The sequence below is a fragment of the Centropristis striata genome, chromosome 17 (genome assembly GCF_030273125.1).
Source record: "Centropristis striata isolate RG_2023a ecotype Rhode Island chromosome 17, C.striata_1.0, whole genome shotgun sequence".
Lineage (NCBI taxonomy): Eukaryota > Metazoa > Chordata > Actinopteri > Perciformes > Serranidae > Centropristis > Centropristis striata.
In genome coordinates, this window is record NC_081533.1 from 19,425,561 (window position 1) to 19,438,363 (window position 12,803).

The following is a 12,803-nucleotide window of genomic DNA, read 5'->3' on the forward strand; positions in this document are numbered from 1 at the left end:
TTCAACCTCTCAAACCAGGGAACTTAAAATACGGCAAAGCTTTTAGGTCAAGGGCAAGAAAAGATGTATATTCTGTGACCCACCAGAAGTTTTCCATTATCTCAGTGTACTGCTTTTAGTGCTGAATAATGCTCCGAAGAGACAGAAAAGAGTTTTTTTTTTTTTTACAAAAGAACCTGTTGGACACAGATTAAGGAATCAGGAATGCTGTTTGATCTTCACTACACCCCGGTTAAAGCGTTTAAATTCTTGTTTACAGTGTCATCAATCAAGCCGTAAATCCATGTATATAATCCACTTGACATCCTCATTATACTGGCACTTTCATGGCCTCAAAAACCAGATACTGCATTGTGGCTCGGGCTCTGTCTGCACCTGATTCATCTTTTCAGGGCTGAGTAATGTCAGGGCAGTGTTGCATCACTTCCAGAGCAGGATGAAATGCCAGAGATGTTCCTTAACCATGTGCACCACATCCCAGTTCCCGTTTCCATCAGACCCCGTGTCCCCAGGCTCAAGTGCTCCTACATCGGCTGAGAGAACAGGCATTAACCTTTGAGGATAGGGATTTTTTTTCCGACATATCTGTTTTTAAGACGAAGGGAAAATAGGGCATCTGCTTCTATTGATTTTTCCTATGTCTGCTCTGAGTCAGTGGCCAAGTTTTGTGAGTTTCATATATTCTGGCTCCCTCTCAAAACTGCTCCACAGATCTGTTTTTCAATGCCGCAGGGTGTTATTAAGTGTTTTACTTTTGAGAAATCACAATATGTACTTTAGGTTTGTCTTTTGTACCAAATCCCACTATTCCCCTCCCTTTTCTAGCCATGTAAAAACAATAATTTTTCCATTTTGTCAGCTCAGTTTGAAGTTTTTGTTCTGCATTTACCATTGCACTTAAACCCACAATGCTCTTATTATGTGCAGCATTCATTTGAGTGACACAGCAGTAATTTCCTTTTTAATGATTGCATTGTTCTCTCCTCTCTTCTCCTCTCTTCATGGACATTAACTTTTATTGTATAATAGCTTGGCTTTGACGCTACACTAAGTTTGCCTTTATGGTTGTTCATAAACATTGACCACAGTTGCACATTATAGCCGACATTTTTAAAGTGTTAAGTAAAACAAAGTCCTTGAAATTATCCGTGATGGGGGTGTTTGGATGCACACACATCTCAGATTTGTGAAAATCCTTGGAAATGAAATGGCCATAATTATTAGGGTCGATGATACCGGCGCAGGAGTTTATAACCATAGAAATGAGGTGCACAAACTGATGTCGTTTAAAATTGCATTTACGATAAATGCAATGGAATGAATCAGCACATTTAAACTTGGGATTTTGCTAGAAATTGTCAAGTACAAAACAGCCATGAATCTTAAACCGAAAAATAGTGGTTTGACATTAAAGAACAGACTTGAACACAAACAGGGGTTACAACCCCCCTACATACAACAATCAGCTGATAAAGACTACCAGACTCAGCCGAAATGTTGAGAGAAAAACTTGCTTGTGGATGGTCTCTGTATTTTTTCAAACCTAAAATCTGACTTTGTTGAAAGAAATGAGGAGTTGCATTTCATCAATAACATCTAAAAAAACATATAAAATAACACAAGAAAAGTATAAAGAATTGTTGTACAATTTGAGAACAAGCATATTTATATCATATCTGCACACATTTGGAGACATTTCCTCGCTAGCCCGGCTAGATATGTCTTGCTAGCTAAGCTAATCCTCAACTTGTTCTACTTCCTAATTCAATACACACCTCTAAAACTCATTAATTAAGTATGTTGAAAAACATACTTGTGTACAGATTAAAGATTGAACATGCTAAAATATAATGAGACGTGACTTTAGAGTATTTTTGAACTTTGGAGTGAGCCAGGCTAGCTGTTTCCAGTCTTTATGCTAAGCTAGGCAAATAGCCTCCTGAATCTCCTGCACATCTGCAGTTAATATACAGACATGAGAGTGGTAATGACCCTCTCAATCTAAGGCGCTGACATAAAATATTTAGCATAAAAAAAATTCAGTTAACCAACTAGCAGCTTCTGAGTTAAGTTGTTGTATAGCTGAGGCTACTGTGTGTTAGCCAGCCACCAGCTGTTGCTGAAAACATCCCTTTGTAGAAATTTCCTGCAATGTTTATGTATTCAAAAATATTTACAACCCTGACAACTCTTTGTATTTGCTCCTGAGCATCAAGGCAACAAGTAAATGCATGTAGTTCAAAATGAGCAACAAGTCAAATGTTCTTAATTTAGTCTTTGTTGTCATTACTGTTCAGTAAACAATTGGTTTAAAACTATTTGTTGTCACTGCTTTGGTTGTTTCACTGTGAAGTCTGACACCCTTGGATCCCAAAATTTCCGTCTACCTCCAATCTGCAATTCAAATGGAAAGAATATGCAGAATAGACCAGATGGTGTATCCCAGCCTGCTATTCCCCAGCCCATCAGCGAGCCTTTTCTCTGCCTATTCTTCTGAACCCCTGAAACCAAAAACTAAAAAAAAAATCTCAAGATGTTTCAAATGAACCGATTTAAGTAATTATTGAATATAATCATACTAGATAGATAACAGATTTCCTATCAGAGTTTTTTTTTAAATTTTTTACTCTTAACATGAACATGCTGTGATGCAAAAATTGATAATCACCATCATTTGTGCTTGATATTGAGCCAATCAACAATAGGGTTCCCATTCTCACCAGACCTCCACAATTTCAAAACATGTTGACTTTGCCCTTGTCTATTTGTTTGCATGTACTCTGCCAGCTCAGTCATAAAAATCTGTCAATCACAAGTCCATCAACGCACCCAAAGATGGGCCAGACATCCAGTTTTGCAGCCCTGAATGCTTAAGCAACTTTCGCCTGCCAACCTTTGGCTTTCATGGAACCAGAAAAAGAGGAGCAGGAAATGATCATTTGCATCTCTGCCAACCTGTCAAGTCAAACCCTCACCGACAAAATGAACGCTGTCAAGCCCTGACATGACGGGCCATTTTGCGCGCGCATGCCAAAGTGTGTCAGGAACTCATCTCCGCACCTGTCCTTCAACAACGCCACAGGGTGCCATCTTGCTTTTACTCGCTCTCGCTGATGAGAGGGGGACATTATGCCGTTCCCCTCCCAATTTTCCCCAAAATAGACCCCATGTCTCATGTCCTTCTTGGCAGCAGTAAGTCTTGTCATGACACATTGTCAGGAAGCTAACGTAAAGTAGCAATTTGCCCAGGTATCAGCAATCCAAATTTTAAATGCAAGCGAGACATGATCCCTCTAAATTTAGATCAAATCCCATTAAGCTTGCAAACATCAGTGACACACTGTTGGAGGGTGTGGACTCTAATATAACATGTTCATGCACTATAATCTCTGGCAGCTTCTTTATCTTTTGTGCATTTTATTTTTTACGATAATGTCATCAATTGTGCTTCTCAGAGATAATCTGAATTAAGACTGCAGGATTGAACAGGTATTAATTGCATCATTCTTGCAAGATTTACATAAATGGTATATAACTTTCTCTAAAAGTAATCCTTTTCTGGCAGTATTTTTGCACTGTATGTACTCCTGATGGTGTTGTATTTAAATATCAGTACATTTCCTGGCACGAGGAAGGCTTACTGTACTCATTTTCAAATTAAAATACTGTGTAGAGTAGACCACCTCAGCCTGAGACCGGGTTTATTTGACCTATAGGAAGCTTTTCACACCTGCTTTGAAATTTTCACAGTGCACCTTAACAGCTCTTGATAAAGGGTGTTACTGTCATGCCGCTGGGGCATAGAAACAAGCTGTTAAAAAGCACTAGGAACACCAATATCAGTGGCATTCTGCAGAAGCGAAAAAGAAACATGTCCATTACCGCAGTGGAAAAAAGGTGCTTTGTATTCTCTGGGTGTTGTGATGTCCTGTTTTCACTCAGATATCTGACTACACGCTAATGTAAAGGCCATAAAACGAAAAGCCATAAAGCAAGCCAGCCCCAGATTCTTGATTAAAAAGAGTAGATTAAGAGCCAGCGTGGCTGCTCTGTAGACATAAGTCATACGCTCTGCCGCTGTGTGTGTGTGTGTGTGTGTGTGTGAGCTCGATGGGAAAATTTGCAGTCAGATGTCCCCTCCCTTTTCACATATAACATAGCACTCTGGGGCCTTCCTTGTACATATCATTGCTGCCCTCTGCAGTTCTACACTCATTTGCTCCTTAATGAAGATGGCACAGTAAAATGACTTGATAAGGCTATAATGGGCTGCTGTGTGACAATGTCGCATTTCTAAATTTGACAGGCTTTTTACAGTCCCTGATGGAGTTTTTGTGGAAATTAATTCATGCTTAAAAACACAAAATATCCATTTATAATATTATAATCTTTGCACAATCTTAATTCCTCCTAAGTCTAACCATTAAATTCCTCAAAAGTCTGCCCAGAAGTTACATTGCAATAAGAACATCCCAAACTTGAAACTGTTTCTAGGACAGCGTCCTATTTTTTATCCACTAAAGCACATATCCACAGTGACATAAATGTTCAATCCACACCTGTGGTGTGATATGCCTTGTGACACACAGCTCAACTCTTCCCCCCGGGCCTGCCCGCTCTCCGGCCTGCCTGCCGCATAACAAGAGAATGCAATTAATGACAGATGGCCAGGCGATGACCACGTCCTTGAGCCGCGAGCCTTATTGGCACCTACCGCTAATTATATCACATATAACACAACTAAAAGCATAATAAATCTGGGAGGGAGTAGAAGGTTTTATGCAAGCCCTCTCCTCTTTTTCCAAGTGGTAAATTGCTCTGCTCTTGAAATATCTACAACCTTATGACACCCATACTGCATTAGCTTAATTGCCTTTTTCTCTGCCCAGCTTTCTGGGCCTTGAGAACCAGAGGAAGAGGAGAAACAAAAGAAGCAGTTGTGTTTAAGAAATTGTAGGGATCTTTACGCTGATTAACAACAATTGCAGCCGATTAGGTATCATCGCCTGCTATGAAGTGATTTGAGGCGAGAGGGCATGAAATTATGATGTGCTGTGGCTAAATTGTCAAACACTGTTAAAGGTTTATTAATTGCACTTGTATTTTCTCACTGACAATGAGCTCATCGTCAGAAGAGTATATTACCAGAAGTACGCATTACATTTTGCTATATGGGAATAATATAAAAAGAGTAATATAATAATATTAATAATATCAGTTAGACAGACAAAGATTAGTGCTGCCGCGATTAGTCGATGTATTGGATGTCGACGCTACAATTATCACGCCAGAGTCTAGCTAAGTAGAGAAGAGATTGAGCCAGCAAGAGTTAGTCCCTGACTGGCTTTTAGTCGTTGGCGGGAGCTTTGTAAAAAAAAAAAGAAGGCTGCTAGACAGACGCTGAGCTGGTCTTCCTGCTGTTAGACTAATGTTTTAAAGTAATTAGCTGGCTTGCTATGTCTTGTGTTCCTGCACTTGCTTTATAGTCGGCTACGTTAGTAAAACTGTTGAGTAGTTTTTGATCAGTAATGTATTTAGGGCAGATGATCGTGCACAGCTGTTTATATTTAAAATAGCGGTATAAAAGTAATTTTAAAACTCTTTTTTTGATTTTTTGGCGGAAAATATAACCATTTAGATGACTATTTAATTGATAAAATTGTCGATAGAATAATGGATTGAAAAGTAGTAGTTGGTGGCAGCCCTAAGGCATATATATAGACAGACTCAGACAGACTCAGATGTAGAGTCTGTAAAAGTTAAGACTTTGTAAAACTCCATTAATGAGGACACTTCATCGTCTCACCTGAGGAGTCCCAGAAAGTCTGGCGCTCACACGTGTCCATGTAGACAGCTTGTGTCACTGCAGGGTTTTTCCCTCAACACTGAGTGGCACTCCCCGCCCTCACCGCCCAACCTTCCCATCTCACCCTGGGCTCGTTATGGGGAGAGTGATGACGATGTCTTGGAGCAGCTGCTGCAGGGACGGCTCCGCCAAGAGATGGAAGCCAAGCTCCCCCGCCAACTTGCTAAAAGAATCCCTCGCCACGTTCGGTACAGGCTCTCAGGTAAATGAGCTATAATATCCTGAGTCACAAATACGCCATTCTCAAATCATCACAAATTGATAAAGCAGAAGCTTGCATATAATTCGACACTCACTATAATCAAACCACTTAACATGAAGCACTTAAGATTTTCATTGCCCATCTCACACAAAGGTTCATGCACTCCACACATGTACAATCAATGGCAGGTATTGACTCTAACATGAACAACAGGAACCAGGCACGTGTGCACAAACACATCCGAGTGATGGCTGGATTGATTAGTTTACCTGCAGCTGTCTTCTGCATTTGTTTGTGAATTATTAGTTACTCTTTTCTTTTGACTCTGTGATCATTGCAGGATTGGTTTGGTGAATATGAAGAAACACAAAAATAATATTATATGTCCAAATGTCTCAAATTACAATACAAAACTGCCTCTACTTAATTTATCCCGCTCACTCTATATCATTTGTATTTTTCACTGGCTTATCTGCAATAGACTCGTCCCCTGTGATAAATTTCCCCTTAACCTAACGACCTAGCAAATTAGTCTTAGCCTTCCATCCCATTGTAGATTATGCTGCAACACGGGCACGGTAATAAGCCGTCAGACAAAGTAAATGCCCACGATGTAGGGCACAAATCTTATTTGGCTGGCGCCAAAGTCCACAAGGAAAGCTGAGTCTGCAGCGGGGCTTACTCTGCTTACTCTGGTGGAAAAGGGAGATTTATTAACATATTTCATTAAATATATTGAACAACCAGGGACTATGGGTTCAAATATTTGGATGCAGGAGCTATCTTAAGGGAATTTCAAGGGGAATTATATCCGAATGGTCGAGTCAGCCCACATTTTTTTTTAAAAGAATACAAACCATCATTATCCCTAAAAGGCAATAAGTGTTTTTTTCCCCTGTAACGCATTAAATAAAAGATGGGGAAGTATGAAAAAAGGAAATGCCATAAAGTGAAAATAGGAAACAGCACGCAGTGCATCCAGTGCCTCTCTTATCAGTTAAATACACTAATTTCTAACTCTTTCATAGGTGCAATCACCTTTATTTGCATATACTTATATCAATCTCCCCCCCTGTCCTAAATAATGCTTCCACAGCTTGACATCTGTTAAACAAACAAATAACCCACACCTGCATATTCTCCACTACTTAGCTAAACAAAGTGTTGAATAGGAAAGAAATGACTAAGTGGACTGCGGCGATGGTTGCTCAGCTGAGTAAGCACAGCAGGACAGATTTCCCCTCACCGCAGAGGAGAAGTGAACTGGCAAAACTAACCTTTAAAACCACTGAGGCAAAGAGAAGGGGTGGAGCAGGACCCAGCACCCCCCGTGCCTGCACTCACAACTACATGTGCAGTTAAACTCACAGCTCCACATGTGCTGTAAAGACAGAGGATTTCCACTGAACGCCAGAATAAAGAGAAGACCATGGCGGCATGCTGGAGTGAGGAGAGGGAGAGAAAAAAAAAAGTACACAGATGGGGAAATCAATAAGGGTGTGTGAGAAACGGGCTGAATGGCTTGCATTTCCTCACTGGTCATCAAAAGGTTATTTTACACCCAAAAGCACGTATTGATTGCACGCACTTGCCACGGTCTCTCAGAGAAAGCGGAGAAATATCTGCTGGGGGAATTTACACGGTATTTATTTTTTGCATTAGGATTAGGGTGGGCGTTGGGGACGATCAATGCTTGTTTAATGTAGCTGCAGGGATCAAGACATGAATCATAGGCTCTGGGGCTATTACATTTTATTTGGCATTATCATTGGTGGGCTTAAGGGCCCAGCAATCCTTCAGTTTAGTCAACATGTAGAATTAAAGTTCCATGTCAACTCTCATGATGGTGCCAAACCACATCTGGCACAGATGTGGACGTCCGTTACAGAACTGGCTGTGCACAAATAATGGCTAAATATGACAACCAGGCCACAGGAACAGATATAGCTATATAAAAAAAATATGGGTGTTTATTAATCTGTAATACATTATTGACTAGCTGTAGTGATAAGGCACTATAACTAACTTTTATTTCTATAATTAATCTGTCAATTTTGTACTTGATCAATCGTTTGAATCTAAAAAAAAAACAGTGAATAAAAAGCCATTATAATTTCCCAAACTCAAGCTGCTCTTATCAAATAGCCTGTTTACTGCACAAAGACACATTTAAACAACAAAGAAATTCAGTTTCTTTACAAAGAAGACAAAAGGAAACAGGAAATGTTTTACTTTACATTTTTTAGAAGCTGAAATTGGTTAATCTCTGACATTTTTGCATGAAAAATTAAGAAACAAATAGTGATTATTTAAAAAATAATTATCGTAGAATGAACACACTGATTTCTAACCATTAAAAAATGAATTACTTTAAAAACCTTTTTATACAAAGGGCCTTACTGGATTGTCATACTAAATATTCCTATGATAAAGGAACAAATAAAAGGTTACCGTGACAAAAAAAAAAAAAATTCCCTTTTAAACCCAAGACTCCTCATTAGCATATCAGCTGTCAAAAGAGAGAATATATGAAAGGAAACGAGCACAATCAAGGCTTCATCTCAAAGACAATGACAGTTCCACCTTGTCAGGAACTTTTCCTGTACAGAGAAGACCTTTGGATACATGCTACTGTCAAGCCGTTGGCATAAATTGCCTTAGCTTTAGCAGCTTGAGATGATCAATTCCACCAAAACACGCATCATGATGACATACTACTACGCTGCGGCGGCGGTAGATCAATTCATCAGCAGATATCTGAGCAAATATTTTATGGTTGGTGAGAAAAAAAGAAAAATGGTGGATCAAGGCCAAGATCCATTGTGCTAGTAGTGTAGCATTTCTGCTGATGAAGAAAAGTAAGCAGAGTGAGCATGGATCATTTTCCCTCTGCCATCATTGCAGCGTTCCCAGCACTCGGCCCGTCAGCCTCCAGACAGTCATTGACATGGACCACATAGCCAAGCAGCAATCCTGTGGTTCAAATGAATAATTCAACCATAACCAATAAGCCAATGTTCCAGCGCTCAGCCTGTGACACAAAAACGATAGCATCCCCACTTATGTCTGTTGAAATTACAGAGATTAATAAGAGCACACAAACGTCTGCATGCTGACAAACAACAACCGCCATGTTTGATTTGCATGGATTTGGGGGAGGAATCTATTTACGAGCTGCTTTGATGTGGCGTGCAAAGGGGCAGAGAAATCTGACACACAGTCCCCTCAAAATGTGGGTTTGGTTGATCTGATTTAACTAATTGAGGATTCAATAGAGTTTCTAGCAGCCGTGCATCAATCACTGTTAGAAAACATTAGAGCCAAGGGGAAATGGCTGAAGAAAGGTAGTAAGTACTGGCACAAAGTGGGAGAACATTAAAGTATGATGTCAGCTGCAGAGGCAATAAAATAATTCATGTTATTTAATGAGAAGAAGTGCTTTGCTGTAGAAGTTTGATGAGCTGAATAACAATTTAAGAAACTTTTAAAAATACGCTGTCTGCCATTTCACAGTGATTTGTAGTGTGTGTTTATATTAAATAAGAAAAATCCCACACACAACCCTGTAGTTGGGAAACTGTGAAAAATTTAATAAAAACAGATTGCAATTATTTTCAAACCATTGTGCCCTACATGCGATTGAATACAATACAAAGACAAGATGTCTTTGAATGTTTAAATTGGGAAACTTTTGCTTTTGTTTAGTTAGTTCTTTTAAATGGAGCTGTACATGCAAAACTTGATGCATTAAAGTGAAGAAATATTTTTAAATGAATAATTGCTAATCAATAAGTAATGGAAAACTATTTGACAATTCAGACAATTAAGACTTTTATCAAGCAACATGTAGCAGCTCTGTTGGGGCTATAATAGACAGACTTTTAATATAAATAGTGGTGCTCTGAGCTAAATCGGAATCAAATCAATCAAATCAAAATTACTTTATTTATCCCCGAGGGGAAATTTAGTTAGAATGGTAAAATCTCTGGAAGAATGAGACAGCCTGATGGCTGTAGGAGAGAAGGATCTTTTAAATCTCTCCGTCCTGCAACGGAGAAAGAGGAGCCGTCCACTGCAGTTTTTTTGGTCCATAAAGGTTTTGTGTAGCTGATGATCTGGGTATTTCAGGATGACCTGGAACATGTTGACAGGTCATCTCTCCACCACCTCCTCCAGTGTGTCCAACCTGGCTCCAACCACAGAACCAGCTCTTTAGACCAGTCTGATCATCTCTGTGTGTGATGCTGCCTCCCCAGCAGACTGCAGCATAAAACAACACACTACCACCACAGACTGATAAAACATCTGCAGCATCTTACTACAGATGTTCAGAGATCTGAGCTTCCTTTAGAAATAGAGGCGGCTCTGCCCCTTTTTGTGGAGAGCATCTGTGTTTCAGGACCAGTCCAACTTAATATCCAGGTATACACCTAGATACTTAGAACTTGGCACCACCTCCATGTCCACCCCACTTGTATTTTTTGGCCTAAAACAGTGATTTGGTAAAACTTGGAAATATAAATTATTGACATTTAGGGCAATAATGTAACAAAGGAAGCCAGTTGTCTGCTCAAAAACAAGTTGGTGAGTTGTTGTTACTTATATCTTTAAGTTGGGGTTCACAACAAGGGACAATAGTTCTGCTAACTCTTATTTCTTTGTTGTGAAATGCGGGAAAGCGGTGAAATTCGGTCATTAGCGAAAACTAGCGGCTAACTGATGCTAGCGGCTAACTGATGCTAGCTGCGCTGCTTGTTACATCTACAAGAGTAGCCATGAGCGTATCAATGCTAACTCAAAATTGTGGTCGCAACATTAGCTAACATTTCATATCGGCGTTACAATCATGCCAATTCAGCACATTGCAGAAGTTAGCAGAAGTAAGGATTAAAAGTTATTACAATGTAAACTTATAAGTTAGTACAACTTACATATGAGATGCGGGAAAGCGGTGAAATTCGGTCATTAGCGAAAGCTAGCGGCTAACTGACGCTAGCGGCTAATGGATGCTAGCGGCTAACTGATGCTAGCGGCTAACTGATGCTAGCGGTGCTGCTTGTTACAGCTACAAGAGTAGCCATTGAAGAAGTTAGCAGAAGTAAGGATTAAAAGTTATTACAATGTAAAATTATTCGGAATTCAGAGTTGAGCAAACTCAAAAACAAAACTTAAAATATTTAGTTTATTTGTCCAACTTAAAATTTTATTGAAGTTTGCTGCCTTGAAATTTTGAGTTCACCCAACTTTTCTTTTTTTGCAGTGTGGCTGAAGAGGGGGCTTGAACCTGTGGAAATCTATGATCATTTCCTTAGTCTTTGAGGTGTTCAGTAGGAGATAGTTCTTGTGACTCCAGTCACTGAAGGCTTTTATCAGATCCCTATATTCACATTCCTGTCCATTCCTGATACACGCCACAATAACAGTGTCGGCTGAGTACTTCTGGATGTGGCAGGACTCAGAGTTGTATTTGAAGTCCACTGTGTACAGTGTGAACAGAAATGGAGCCAGAACAGTGCCTTGTGGAGCCCCTGTGCTGCTCATTAATGTCCCAGAAACACAAATGTCATCATGCTAACTTGCTTACAATGATGATGCTGATGTTCAGTTGACAAAACACGTTCACCATCTTAGTTTTGTATTTCCATGCTCACTAACAATACTTTTAAAGACCGTTGACTTGCGATTTAAATGTGACAATTCACAAAATTGATGAAAACAGTAGAGGGCACTATTTACTTTTGACGTCCTGTGTAACTCAAGTCAGTAACTACAATAAGGCATATTATTTGTTTGAAGATTTTATTTATTTGTGAAATTTATTCATTTATTCGATTTGGGACTTGTTTTTAAATTCTATTTGTTTTTTTTTATGATTTGATACAAAATATATTTTAGATTACTTTTACATAAAAAGAAAATATGCATTGTTTTGATAGATAGATTATTCTCTAACTCAAAACTGAAAAAGGAATTTTCAATTGATGAAGAGAAAATAAGAGAAAATATATTTGTGGACCTTTGTTGACCTGAATATAATTTTGTTTTAAAAAAGTAGAAGTTGTTGTTGTTTCACTGAGTTGCTAACTGTGCCATGAAATGCCAAATATTTGCTCAATCCATCTCCTTAAATATCAGGATTTTCTCCTTTTCTTTTTTATCATCATCATTATAAATTGAACATATTTGGATTTTTAGAATCACCTTGAGCTCTTAGAAACTGTGAATTATTATTTTTAAACTAATTTTGTTATAGACTTAACAATTTATCCATCAAACATTCCATTAATGCACAGCTAAGTCAGTATTGAAAAATAAATCATTACATCCATGTTGATTTCTCACTTTCACACACATGAACACACTGATGAAAACGCTAACTGTCAACTGTGATGACACCATACTCGCCCACAGGAGACTGTTACTACATCCTTCCTATCCTCATTTTTATACACTGTCACAGCAAGCAGGGCCTGGGCTTTAAACCCCAGTAAGGGTCTTTCTGTGAGGGGTCCACGTGTGTGGTTTTCTTTTCACGCTAAGGACATGCATGCTGGGCTGTTGCCCTTGACCAAGACACTGGCCTCAAAACTGGTCCCCTGGTGCTTCAATGTGGCTGCACACTGCTTGTACATATAAGGGTCCAATTCACAGCACAGTTTTCCCCACAGGGGCTAAAGGTGTTATCATTTGAAACCTATAACTTACATGAATATTAACAAACATACAGAGTGCCTG